This window comes from Drosophila serrata, unplaced genomic scaffold (assembly GCF_035046125.1).
Source record: "Drosophila serrata isolate PLE 108 unplaced genomic scaffold, ASM3504612v1 contig_359, whole genome shotgun sequence".
Classification (NCBI taxonomy): domain Eukaryota; kingdom Metazoa; phylum Arthropoda; class Insecta; order Diptera; family Drosophilidae; genus Drosophila; species Drosophila serrata.
In genome coordinates, this window is record NW_028257257.1 from 610,607 (window position 1) to 624,512 (window position 13,906).

General features: G+C 37.9%; 1 protein-coding gene and 1 long non-coding RNA gene across 3 annotated transcripts in view; one reads left to right on the forward strand and one right to left on the reverse strand.

The window, feature by feature from the left end:
• The window catches only part of LOC110184763 (solute carrier family 2, facilitated glucose transporter member 4), a 65,955-nt gene extending 55,235 nt beyond the window's left edge, over positions 1–10,720 (reverse strand). Inside the window, exons 1-2 of the mRNA XM_086838713.1 lie at positions 10,188–10,720; positions 9,338–10,126 (exon numbers count right to left, since the gene is read on the reverse strand). The gene's annotated coding sequence lies outside the window, so the exon portion shown is untranslated. The remainder of the gene's footprint in view (positions 1–9,337; positions 10,127–10,187) is intronic.
• A 12-nt stretch (positions 10,721–10,732) lies between these two features.
• LOC110184786 (uncharacterized) overlaps positions 10,733–13,906 on the forward strand; it is a 99,509-nt gene continuing 96,335 nt past the window's right edge. Inside the window, exon 1 of one of the 2 annotated variants that reach the window (XR_015272964.1) lies at positions 10,733–11,391. This is a non-coding gene — a long non-coding RNA (uncharacterized LOC110184786). The remainder of the gene's footprint in view (positions 11,392–13,906) is intronic. The other variant, XR_002319715.2, reaches the window with a different exon arrangement.

Genomic DNA, 13,906 nt, shown 5'->3' on the forward strand with positions numbered 1-13,906 from the left:
GACTTGCAACTTTTGTAACACAACACATTCCTGATACTTGGCCGGCAGCAGTCACTTCGTTCCGGGGATGTTAGAACGAGTTGAGAATCATACGTACAGATGTGCGAGATATGTTTTGGAACAAATTTAAGCTAATTGAATAAAACTATGGATTTATTTTTCTATATAATTTTACTAGTATAAAATTTGGAGCATAGGGAATCGGTGGACTATATATAAACATATATATAGCTGACATAGAAACAATCGGATGATTTATAGAACTATGATCTGTAATTAACTATGATCAGTAACTAGCTATGACCAGTGAGTAAGTATGATCAGTAAGTATCAATGAACAAAAAGTAACTATGAGCCGTAAGTAACTCTGAACAGTGAGTATCTATGACCATTAAGTATCTTTGACCAGTAAGTATGTATGATCAGCAACTAACTTTGAACACTAGTAAACAATGACTTGCAACTTTTGTAACACAACACATTCCTGATACTTGGCCGGCAGCAGTCACTTCGTTCCGGGGATGTTAGAACGAGTTGAGAATCATATGTACAGATGTGCGAGATATGTTTTGAACAAATTTAAGCTAATTGAATAAAACTATGGATTTATTTTACTAAATAATTGTACTAGTATATATGTTGGAGCATAGCGAATCGGTGGACTATATATATACATATATATAGCTGACATAGGAACAATCGGACGATTTATAGAACTATGATCTGTAATTAACTATGATCAGTAACCAGCCATGACCAGTGAGTAACTATGATCAGTAAGTATCAATGAACAAAAAGTAACTATGAACCGTAAGTAACTCTGAACAGTGAGTATCTATGACCATTAAGTATCTTTGACCAGTAAGTATGTATGATCAGCAACTAACTTTGAACACTAGTAAACAATGACTTGCAACTTTTGTAACACAACACATTCCTGATACTTGGCCGGCAGCAGTCACTTCGTTCCGGGGATTTTAGAACGAGTTGAGAATCATATGTACAGATGTGCGAGATTTGTTTTCGAACAAGATCAAACTATTTGAATGAAACTATGGAGTTATTCTTCTATATAATTTTGCTACTATACAAGTCGGAGTATGGCGAATCGGTGGACTATATATATACATATATATAGCTGCCATAGGAACTATCGGAAAATTCTAAGAAAAAAATATTATAACCTTTTCAGTTTTCAACAGATTTTCATCAAATTTGATACATAGCCACTATATATATTGTTCTAGAATTTTGTGTCTAATTTTTATGAAAATCGGACTACTATATCATTTAGCTGCTATACAAAAGATCGTTAAAAATAGAGAAATGCAAAAGGTAATGACATTGCTTTATTGTTTTTTAACATAAATATATATAATTTATATTGCATTAAGTCCTAGTTATCGAATTTCAATCTGCAAGTTAGCTTCCTTTGCTGTTCTTTACTTGTTTTAAAGTCAAAATACTTTATTTTTAAATACTTTAAAATGGCAAAATAAATGTACACATATTCCCTTCCAATTTCGATTCCTTTTTCCCTCAGCTATTATGAAAGGAATTGCGTAAATTTCTGTTTTCTTTTCCCGGCGACCTTTACGCGTGTCCAGTCGTGCAAATAAAAGAGAGAAAATAAAAACAAAAACAAGAGACTGCAGGAGAGGGTGCGAGGATTTCTGGCGAAGAAAAGCGTTATGTAATGGGCCAGCGTGGCGTATACGCAATGTCGGCGGCGACGGCGTTGTCGCCTTGTTAGCTGGCCTTTTGCCATTCATTTCCATTTTTTTGTATGCACTGCTGGCTTCCATTATTTGGCTTTAATTGCTGCATGCGACCCCTCTACGTGCTTTAATTAAAATACAATACAGAGGAGGGGGAGACAATCGCGCAGATGTGATAAGTTGCCGGCTTAAATTTCATAACTTGCGCTTGTTCGATGGCTGGCTTTGTGTGAATAATTAAGCAAATTAACTGTAAATAAAAATGAATTTATTGCGTGCGTCAATCAAAAAGCAACTTGTTAAGTGCCACACCAAACTCACAGAATATGTTCCATAATAATTCCTCGCCCCCCCAAAGCTTATTTATGCGCACATGAATGGTGCCCGAAACCTGAACTGTCTCTGGCATTCGTCGTAATTGGCTCACCTTTAATTTGATGATAGCAGGTGGTGGGGGGAGGCAAAGTGTAATAAATAAATTAACATAAAACAAACACAAATTAATGAATGAATAAATAATTGCCGGGAATTGAGGAGGGAGGCACCGATGCTTGGCCAAAGGCAGACGCATTCGTATAAATATTATACAGATTTCTGTATAAATGGCAAACTGTCGATCAACGTCAATTAGTTGCCAAATGGCTAAGGCAATTTCCCATCATTCTTCTTTTAGATAATAATTTTTGTTTTCTTTTTCCCCCGCCCCAGCACGTAATGAGGGCGAGGCAATCCCGGTTCTGGCCAAATGTAAATTGTAAGCAAATCAATCAGTCAGTAGCAACAGCTGTTCATGATTTATTCAGGCAGGAAGAAGAGGAGCAGGAGCAAGAGGTACTGGTGAAAATTTTAATAATATACAAAGACTGTTGTCAGTCAGAATCTCTCGAATTGATTTTCTCTGAATTCTCATTTAATGTTCTGTCATTTCCCTTATTTATTTATGCGATGTTCTTGGGCTGAGGACACACGACGACAAAGATTCTAACAATGTTTGAGTCCTCAAAGGATGGGTGTGTGGATGGAAACCTACTCGCAAAAAGGTAAGTACATGTGTGTGTCACGAGGACAGATGCCACTTGAAAGGATGTTTTCCAGGCTACTTCAAGGACTCTTATTCCCGGTAAACCTATTCTTACTTATTTACTACCCAAGGAGCAAACTTCTTTCGTTCTTTCTATCCCAAGAAATGAGTGCCATTGGGCTGTAAATTTTAATTAAACACAGTTTACGTCAAATTCGGACAAGAGTATCTCTGCATAATTTATGGCAGTTTGCCGGTCCAACTGGAGGAATACAATAAATAAAGGCCGCGCATCCCCAGCGGAAATAATTAACACGAAAGGCTGGGAAATAACTTGGTTAGCAGTTTTGCCATAGTTTTTCACAATAAGAACCAGAACGAGAACGATAATGACGACGCGACTTGGTCTTTGTCAGCAGTTTTTCTCTCCGGCGTAATGAATTAATTGATTTGCGGTTGCCGTGGCAAAGGTGAATGAATGAAATATTAAAGTCAACATTTGAAGGCAGAGTGAGATGTGAGAGAAAAGCTGGAGGTTTGGTGGAAAAGTGGCAACTGTCATTGGCATCTGTCGCAGCTCGATTTGCATGGCAATTGCAAATGGTGGCTCGCATATACATTTATTTAATGGCCCATACGGGTGCTCTTAAGGGTCCTTGCACCCACACTCCCTCACACACACAGCTGTCTGGATAATGTGCAATTAAAGTAATTTAATTTATTATTCGCCATTGATCAGCAAACTTAACAGGCATAAATCATTGAGAAATTGCCTGGTTTTTCTGCAGTTATGTTGCATTTTATTTAATTGCTGACAGGACACATTAAGGCGAGTCCTTGAGCGGATAGAGTAGAGCTGGGCACACTCTTCAAATAATATACATACTCTTTAGAAAAATAATAATTACTATGAAAACTACAAAATAAAACTCATTAATCCCCCCAATTTCTTACTTAACCCAACCGTTTTCAGTTAAGCTTCGGAACTTGAATGCAATTAAAGCAACTCCGGTGCGGTGTGCTATTAAGTAAACCCTTTAGCACTAGGATCCTGCCGAGCGTATTCCTGCTTCGCATAATCCCCACACTCTCACACATTAATTCGGTTGTCGCTATATCCGATTAATTACGCCCCCGCCCCGAATGGCAGGTAAAATGAGTTATGCTGCAGCAACAACCTCAAATTATGTTTGCGGAAATTTATGAGTGGGCCAGGACAGGCCAGGATCTGGAAGGATCCTCTCCCTGACAGAGAGAGACAGAGTGTTGTGTGTTGGTAATTACATTTTTTAATAAGCAGTTAGCATAACGAGGACATCAACTAATCGCCGCTTAACATCTTGGCTTACAAAGTTAAATAACATTTTGCTGCCGCATTTTCTTTGCCAGTTTAATAACTTAATGCGGACACACACAAGACACACAACACATACATTTTCACATTTTCACATTTCCACCTGTGCTCCTGGCCGGTCTAAGCGAATTTAATAAGCTTAATGCGTCTGCCAGGACAAACAGGTAGCGGGAACTTAGATGAATTTCCCAAGATATGCTGGGCACACCCTCAAGACACACACACTCGTTCCCTCTCTCTTTCGGTCACATGCGAGTGACTTGTGCGCCCAGCAAATGCAATTAATTATAATTTTTAATTAGCTCAACAGCAGCCACACACACACACTTAGTTACCGGCTACAAACGCTTCCACAATAATAAAAGCGAAGAAAGCTGCAAAAATTCTATTTCATATTGCCGACGCATGACGCGCCTCGACACGCGATTAATAAAGGGGGCCAAGCGGCTGAGTCAAGTGCCCTGCGTGAAGAGGAACCCTTCCCGGCCAGAGGCGCCGGAGGAGGAGGTCCTTGCCGGGGGGGCGTGGCCAGCACAAGCGACAGGAACAGCGACAGCAAGTGAAAGGTATTTAGTCACGCGGAAAGAAATGTTTACTTTTATTAGCCGAGCGAACAGGATTAAGGATTCGAGAGTGAAAGAGAGAGGTGAGATGAAAACAAGGGAAATTTGAAGGCTGGTAGTGAAAATTGGTAGAACATCCTAAACGGGATGGACCTTAAAAGGCGTTAAAAATCCAGAAAAGTTAAGGTAAATTAATATAATTGGTATTTTTATGGCTTTTGGCAATCATTTACTATAAGATTCCCCAAGAAAAACCCTAAGTGTGTTTATTTTTTTAAATAAATAATTATCTAAGTATTATAATATTGCTAAATAACTAAACTAAACTAAAACTAAACTAACTTTTGACTAAAATCATGATTCTAAAAATTCAACTAAAACAAAACAATATAAATACTTAAATATATATATTTTTAAATACTATTTAAAATTAAGAAATTGTAAATAAAGTTTTATACACTAAATTTTCATAATACATAAATAAAGAACTGAAATCAGCACTTACCTTCAATTGGCAGGTTCCTCTGTCAAGGTTCACCCTTTTTCACACACATGCCGTGGCAAGCTGATTGTGGATTAGCCACGCCCCCTCCGTCGACCGTCGACCCGACCGTCGCCCTCGCTCAGCTTTTTGGCCACTCAATGCGTTGTTTACGTGCGAATGTGAAATACTCATTTCAATTTTGCTGTTGTTTATTATCGTGAAACGCCCGAAAGGATGATGAAAGCGAGTCCTGGCTGCCAGTAGGTGAGTAGGTAGCATGGGGATCCTGGGTATCCCGAGCCATGGCACCGAACACCCCGTAATCCATCAGCGAGAATGGCTTTAATCCCCCCGCAGGGTGCCATGTCTGTCCGTCTGTCTGTCTGAGTTAATGCCGTCGCATTGCCTCCGTTTAAGGCATTCCCGAGGAGGTCTACGGTTCACTTCAGTCCCCGGATCCGGTGCGTAGCTCGGCCTCCCAAGTTCATCTGTCGCCGAGCAGCTGCTAAGGCGCAAATTAGATTTGCCTGAGCCAACCGTGCGCTGAGACAAAGCCGCCAAAGCCATGACAGATCAGAGCCAGAAGGGCCAGCAAACTCAAGAATACACAAGGGAAATGGGTCCTGACTTTGGATTCAATAAAAATAAACACATTTAACCCATAACTAATAGTAAAATTAGCTAAAGACCTTTCATATATGAAGACAAGGGTCAAAAAGTTACGTTGTCCAGTTAATTAGTTAATTGAAAAACTGCTTAAAGGACCTTAAAATAATACCTTCTTGACTCAGTTATATTTTAACCAATTTATTTCCATACTGAAATTTCCCTCTGTGCAGAAATTGCGCTGACAGTGGGGCTATGGGAAAAATTAGAGACTCGAAGACTTTGTCTCGTTGTTTGTTGCTAATTAGGCAAAAATTACATTTTAAAAGGCTGTCGAGCGTAAAATGGAAAAAGTTCGCAACCCGAGCTGGTCTATACTCCCCCTCTCAATCTCCTCTCTAGATCCTGCACTTGGTCGCCTGCAGCTGGAAGGTCCTGCAGATAGTGGGGGCACATATAACTTTTAGTGGCTCCGCCCGAGTTGCGTTATAATGACTATGACAGGGACGTGATGGTGCAGAGTGTCCAGGGTCAGGACTCGGGGGTCCTTGGACACCGGAGAGCGCTTGGTCGATTTGCAGCCGCAGCTAAACAGTTGGGCCAACAAACTGCGGCACATTTCTCAGCCAGAATTTATGTTATGCATAAGTGAGAGTGCGGCCGGCAATTTGTTTTTGGCCAAAAACACGCACACACACACATTGCACCTAAACGTGCTAATTTAATTGAGTCAAGTGATAAATTCAATTGGGGACATCAGCGCAATCAATTGCAAAGAGTTCAAAAATTTAAATCGCAACAATTTGCGGCGCCCCCAAAAGGCTGCCAGCGGTGGAAATACAATTTGATGAAAATATATTTCCCTCTTTTGACACAATTAGCGGCTTGTTTTGGTGGCATTTTCCCCAACGGGGAAAAAAAGTATATAGAAATGTATACAAATATGCGAAATTTATGCCCGAAACTCATTCCAGCTGATGCCAAACTAAGCCAATAAAAATTCGCACAAAAACGGAATGACAGGCCGCCAAAAATGTCAGTGGGCCATCAAAAGGGATTGACGCCAGACTCTGGGGACACGAGGAAGGACGATATACACATATATATATATATATATGTATATGCACATATATGTGAGATTGGGTATAACAAGAAGCCAGCTATTTGCGGCATATTTTACACGCTTTTCTACTTCGTTTACACGCACGAACCGGAGGACGAGAGCGAGCGAGCGCCAGGACCTTGCTCCACTCTATAAGGCATGGAAATGTCGGAAAAAGCGTCGGAAAATAGATAGAGCGGCGGCCAAAGTATTTGATGTGCATGTATGAGTGCGCATATAAAGTGAAAACATTTACACATGTTTGATTTATGGGTCAAGTGTGTGATAAAACTACAAAGGCGGTCGCTCGGCTAAGGACGTAGCGATGCGAGTCGAGTCCTGAAATCAGAGTAAATCATGCAAAATACAAACGCAGGATGAGAATGTGTCGGCATGGTGCCGAACAGCAAAATTATGCAGTCACAAGGATGTGCGAAGAGTCGCAACACGACGACGAGAAGGAGCGCGCCAAAGTATGCAATAAAATGTGACGGAAAAGCGAGTAAGGACATCGCCCCGCATCCCGCACTCTTCATCCGCTCCTCGTCGCCCATAAAAATTGTATTTCAGTTAAGTGCCCAGCAATTGGACACTGTCCGCCTCGGAAAAGGTCCGGCTTAAATGGTATTAAATGCACACCAGGGCCGCAGGATTTTTCATCGCAACCCGACAGCTCATAACTCGAGCTATGGCGGGGAGATAAAATAAAAAAACACGAACTGTGAGGACAGTTTCAGGCTCTGACTAAGTGATTTCAACAGATTGAGGCGTTAATATACATTTTTTAAGGGCTTTACCTTCTTAAGGATTACATTTCTGTGTTTTACAAAGTATTGAATAAATTTTAATTAAAATTTCTACCTATTATCTTTAGAATTTTATCGCCACCTTTAAGCCAAAACCATTACTCTTAGCCCTGGTAAATCAGCTATCGTTACTCTCTCCCTGATTTTGGCGACCTCTTAACTCAAAACACACACAAACTCACCCACACCCGTAATGTGGGGCACACACACACACTGTCAGCTGTATAATTGCATTTGAAGCCATCTGAAATTGACTAAGAACGACGACAGTTGCCAACAAATCCAGTTATCTTTGTGGCGAAGCTCGGATCAGAAAGCAATATAGATTAACGATTATGACAGCGATGGTGCAACGTACATAGTTGCTGGGAAATTCCTTATAATTTGCACTCACAGCTACCAATAAAATTGCCAAAGTGGAAAATTGCAAATGGAGAAAGAGAGAGAGAGGTATGCGAAAAAGAAAACAATTTGCATTCGAAATAAAATTTGGGAAAAATAATTATTTACATAGCAATTTTGAGTGCAACTCTGGCAAATGGCAAAGAATAAACAAGGGAAGACACCAGGACAGGCCTAATTTATGTGAACGAAATGCCAAAAATTCCATTTGAGACAAAAGCCCCAAAAGACAGAGACAGAGAGAGAGCTGGGGAAAACAAAAATTGAAAATGACAAATTGCATTAGAAGGGTGCTTTTTGGAAAAAGGGGTTTTTGTTGTTGTGTTATTTTTCTTGTTTAGAAGAGAGCTGAAGAGCTGGCCAGAAGGGAATGTTGTTGACCGCAAAAATGACACACACAGAGTGAGCAACACATTTTGGGGGTCCCCTCTCGGTTATCCATTTATGAAGACAACAGCAACAATGTCGCACATATTCAAAAAGCAATTCTCGGCTAAAACGGGCTAACAAACAGGGCCAGGGCCCAGGGCTTTCCCCCCCCCCCCCAAAAAAAAAAGCCACAAGAACCCACAGAAAAATTAAAAACGAAATTCCAGTCTAAAAACAAAAACAAAACCAAAACAACAAAGAAAACAAAACAAAACACACATTCAGACAGTCAGAAAGCGAACCAGTTTAAACCGATTTCCTAATCAAAGCCGTATTACTTCCCCTAGTCCCCACACACACACTCGATATACATACATATTAAAACCTACGGATATATTTAGGATTTACAATGTGTGTAACCCCCTTCCTTTTAACCCCAAACAGTACAAATGCAAAATTTAATTATGGGCTGGAAAGCATTTTTTGTGCGTTGCTGTCGACAACGCGGCGTGAAATATAATTAATTTGCTATTTTTAAAGGCCAAAAATGAGAGATTTTGCTGAAAAACTGGCGCCAAAATAATTGCCAAGGGAGCCAGCCCCCACTTTTCCCATGAGTAACCGCAGAAATTTCATTACATGTGTAAACAATACAGCCAACAAATTTGTTTTTTCACCCCCTCTTTTTTTCACTTTTCACTCTTTTGTTATTGTAATGTCAGAATATTAAAAGAATGTTCGCTTAATTATACTTATTAATAAGGCTGTGGGGGTGGGGAAGTGTTGTTTGCAACCTCTTCAAGGGGAAAAGTTTAAAATAGTGCGGAAAGGGGTCTTAAGTGTTTTGCATTTATGGTTATGAGAAAAATCGGAAGGCATTCAATGTAAAAATTAAATTAATTGGTCACTTACCGAATTTCTTTTCCATTTTCTTCTTCGTCTTTTTGTTTGGTAAATTAGTTATTAAATTTTAGACTTCAATCTAGTTTAGTTCTGACCACTCGCGATATTATTTCTCTTTCCTTCCTTTTCCTTCCTTCCTTCCATTTTTACACTCACAGAATTATTAAAAACACTTCATGTAATTAAACACTTAAAAAAAAAACACAGAATTTAAAATATTTTAGGTAATAATTATTTAAACACTTAACAAAAAAAAAAAAAAACTCACAGAATTTAAAATATTTTAGGTAATAATTTATTTAAACACTTAACAAAAAGAACAAAAACAAAAAAAAAACACACCGAATTTAAATCATTTAATTCGGCACTTAATTGGCACTTAAAAAAAAAAACAACAAAAACAATAAGATATTTATTTATAAGGAAAGGCAAGGAAAGGCATTCACGAAAAACACAACGAATATCTCTGACATATTTAATCAGCATAATTGCACTTGCCCATTCACTTGGTTTATATGTACACACTCTTTAAGTCCGTTATGTTTACATTTCTATCTTCTCGCTTTCAAACGCTCAAGACACCGCAAGAAAAACAGTTATTTTGCATTTTTGTGAGCGAGCGCTGCACTCACTCACGCCCAAAAAAATATGCGGACTCCAAAGCACACAAACATACATACATATTACATAAGTAGATAAACATTTTGCGGCGGGTGTTTTGCTTGTCTAATTTTCCGCAAGAGTCTCAGTTGTTGTTATTGTAGTTTAAGTGGCTTTCATTCAATATCCACTTGTTAACTGTATTAAAAATGTTTAATTTTCGTTAATACGAAGCTATATATTGTACAAGTTCACTTACCCATTTGCACAGTTAATGATTTTTTCACTTTCCGTTGTCCGCTGGCACAGGTACAGTTGGAGAGGGAAGCTGCGCTCACTGCTTATGCGAATTATTATAAATACACTTGTTTAATACGTAATCCAAGGGTTTCCGCAGTACACAAAGTTAGTTTTTATGTTTTAGTAGTTTTTTCTGTATTATTAAATTTTTTTTCCGGTCTTAAAACGCTTTTAAACAGCAGCAGCAGCGGCACACAACAAATTTTTCACTTTGGTTACTTCGTTCTTCTTCTTATTCACCTTGCTATCTTTGCCGCTCTCGCTCCCGCTCTCTATGATGCTCTCCTTGCAGTTCTTTTTGCACCACACTCTATGAACGATTTAATACTCTCACGATCTTGGCTTGTCAACTTTCAATTAGAACACACATTTGATGGGAGCTTTACAAGCTCAAATTAAAGTTCCATTGCCAAATCCAAACTATATTCGCGAAGACTTTGTCCGATTAGGAAGGGCACAACATCTCACTTCGGTGCCGCTTGCAGATGGAATGGGTGAGTGAAAAGGGTAGATCGTGGGGAGAGCGCCGTTCTCTCCCACCTCAACGGTTCCCTTTGATTTCACCACCTTCAAGCTCAGGCCTCTCCCGGCATTTTCACTCATTCCTTGCAGAGAGACGACGTGGACGGCAGCAAAAAAGTAATTGCGCTCCAGTTTTAGTATAATACGAGTGATTAGTTAGTGGGCAGTGCTTAAAAATACATGTGCATATCATTAAACAAACTTAGACAAACAAATCCATAAAAAGGTTGCAGCGAAAGAAGGAAATAGAGCCAGAATGCCGATTTTTTCATTTTCGCATATTCGTTTGCTTAGGCTCGCGCAACAAAAACGAAAACGGGTAAATAAAACGACAAAAAAGTGCGGGACGCGAAAAAAACGACATCGGAGCTGATATTCGTCGACCGAGTTTAAGAGTTTTTAGTTAGATAATTTAATTGGTTTGATTTGTTTTGCTTATGATTTGTGCAAGTGAAAAAAAGGCCCACTAATTTCCGCGCCGCTGTTCTTGTTGAGATCGCTATTCGCGTACATACATACATACACACAGGCATACAGACACAAGGAAAACCAAAACAAGCCCAAAAGAAACTAAAAGTAAAAAGGAGAAAAGAATGAGATAGAACGCTTTCGCCGTTTGGACTACCGCTACAAGCAACTGAGTGAGTGAAGAATATTTTTCGTTTTTCTTCTCCCCGCCTTCGTTATGTTCTCTGCCCTTGAAATTGAAATGTAAACATGCAAAACGAAGCTGCTCTCTCACGAAGAGTAGATCCCGTAATACGTCACACATTTGTGGATTGAAATTCTGAGCCGCTGTTTGTTTTGATTGAGTGGATGTTAATTACAATTGGAAGTTAATAGTAAATGGGAATCAAAACAACTCGAACAAAATTGTATATTTATTATTTTATTTTTTATATTTTTTTATACATATTTCCCCATCTTGATTACTATATTTTTTATAATTATTTAAATTTAATACCCTTAATAAATATAGTTAGCGAAATGGATCGGGATTTTGTTATCATAAGGGTTAATAATAAATCTTTTGCCCGAGCTCTGTACGTTTTTTTAGTGATATGCGACAAAATTATGGTGAAACAGAAGGTAAGCTTCGGCACGCCGAAGTTTATATACGATTTAACGATAGTTTGTATGGTAGCTATATGATATAGTAGTTCGATTTTTATAAAATTTTACACAAAATTCTGGATTAATATATAATGGCTGTATATCAAATTTAAAGAAAAAATCTGTTTAATAATTAAAAAATTATAATAATTTTTCTTAAAATTTTCCGATCGTTCCTATGGCGGCAATATATGTATAATATATAATATATACATACATATATACATATATATATATATATTATATATGTATATATGGTCCACTCATTCGCCCTGCTCCAACTTATGTACTAGTAAAATTATATAGAAGAATAACTTCATAGTTTCATTCGAAAAGCTTGTTCTTGTTCCAAAACAAATCTCGCACATGTGTGCATATGATTCCCAACTTGTTCTAACATCCCCGGAACGAAGTGACTTCTGCCGGCCAAGACTCAGAAATGTGTTGTGTTACAAAAGTTGCAAGTCATTGTTTATTAAAGTTCAAAGTTAGTAACTGATCATACATACTTACTGGTCAAAGATAGTGATTATAGTTACTTACTGGTCATGGTTAATTACTGATCATAATTACTTACTGATCCTCTACATTAAACAATCGTTTTTCTGGCAGTTAGACATTTCCGACCCTATAAACCATATATATTCTTGATCAGCATCAACAGGCGAATCTTTCTAGACATTTAGGAAGGAAATTAAATTTTTGACAATATATTCGATTTTTTTGAACAATGTTTTAACAATGTTGACATTGTGAAAAATTGAACAAATTTAAATACTTTAAAAATATAATTGGTGTATGCAGATTTATTGACATATTAAAAGCTTGCATAGAACAGTTTTCCGATTCAAAATTAATGCATTTTTGGCTAACTTATGAGTTTATTAAACTCTAGGCTTATAGAAAAATCGTCATATAAATAACGACCCAAAGAATGCAAATATTTATACCCTCATATTTTCATTCAGAAGTTTAAAACGCGTTGAAGGAGTCATTTCCGACCCTATAATCCATATATATTCTTGATCAGCATCAACAGACGAATCTTTCTGTGCATCAAGAAAAGAAATTAAATTTTTTGAAATTTTTTTCACAATTCTTAACAAATTTTTACATTATTGACATTTTAAAATTTTGACAAAAATTTAAATTTTTAAAAAATTTATTTTGGGTATGCAGATGTTTTAATCTATTAAAAACTAGCACAGAACAGGTTTCCGATTCAAAAATAATACCTTTTTGGCTTAGTTATGATAAATTGCAGATTCGAACTCATTATCCTATACACACATTGGCTTCCCGAAGTTTATATTCTTTTTTCATAACATATTTAGCTAAAAATTAAATAATAATAAAGCTCTTGAAGAAAATTGGTTTATGTAAGAGTCATAATTTATGAATAGGTTCCAAAAATAGGTTCACTCATATGATTAGCATAAGATACTTAAATGGATAGATATTTATGAACATTAAATATACATATATAAATTTGGAATATTCCTCGTACCTATAAATTTCTTGGTCGCAACAAATCAAAGGGAAAACCGGCAGAGATGTGCATTTAAGCCATCACTTTGCTGCAATTTAAATTGGCCATTGGCATTCGCTTTGACAATGCCACAAACACGCCAAAATGGGGCGGGGAGGATCAGGAAAATAATGTACGATATTCCGTTTGGCAGCTGGAGGACAATATTCGGCAATGCCTGACATGGCTTTGGTCCTGCCAGGACTCGCAGTCATGTCAATAAATTATGTACTGGATTTTCACAAAGGCACACAGAGTCACAGTCACAGCCTCGTCGTCGTTTTGCATTTGAAGCCTTAGACGTTTGATTTACGTTCAATATGCGAATTTAAATTGCAACTTTGGCCGTCTGCAGACAAATAAATGTGTGCGACGGGGCCAAATAAAATCAAATCATATTTCGCATTAAAAATGTACGCGGCCATAATAAGGACCTGCCCCGAGCACACACACATAAAAGGCAAACGTGTTTGCCTTTCCCTTTTTTTCTGTGCTTGTTTTTTCAAGAGAGAGAG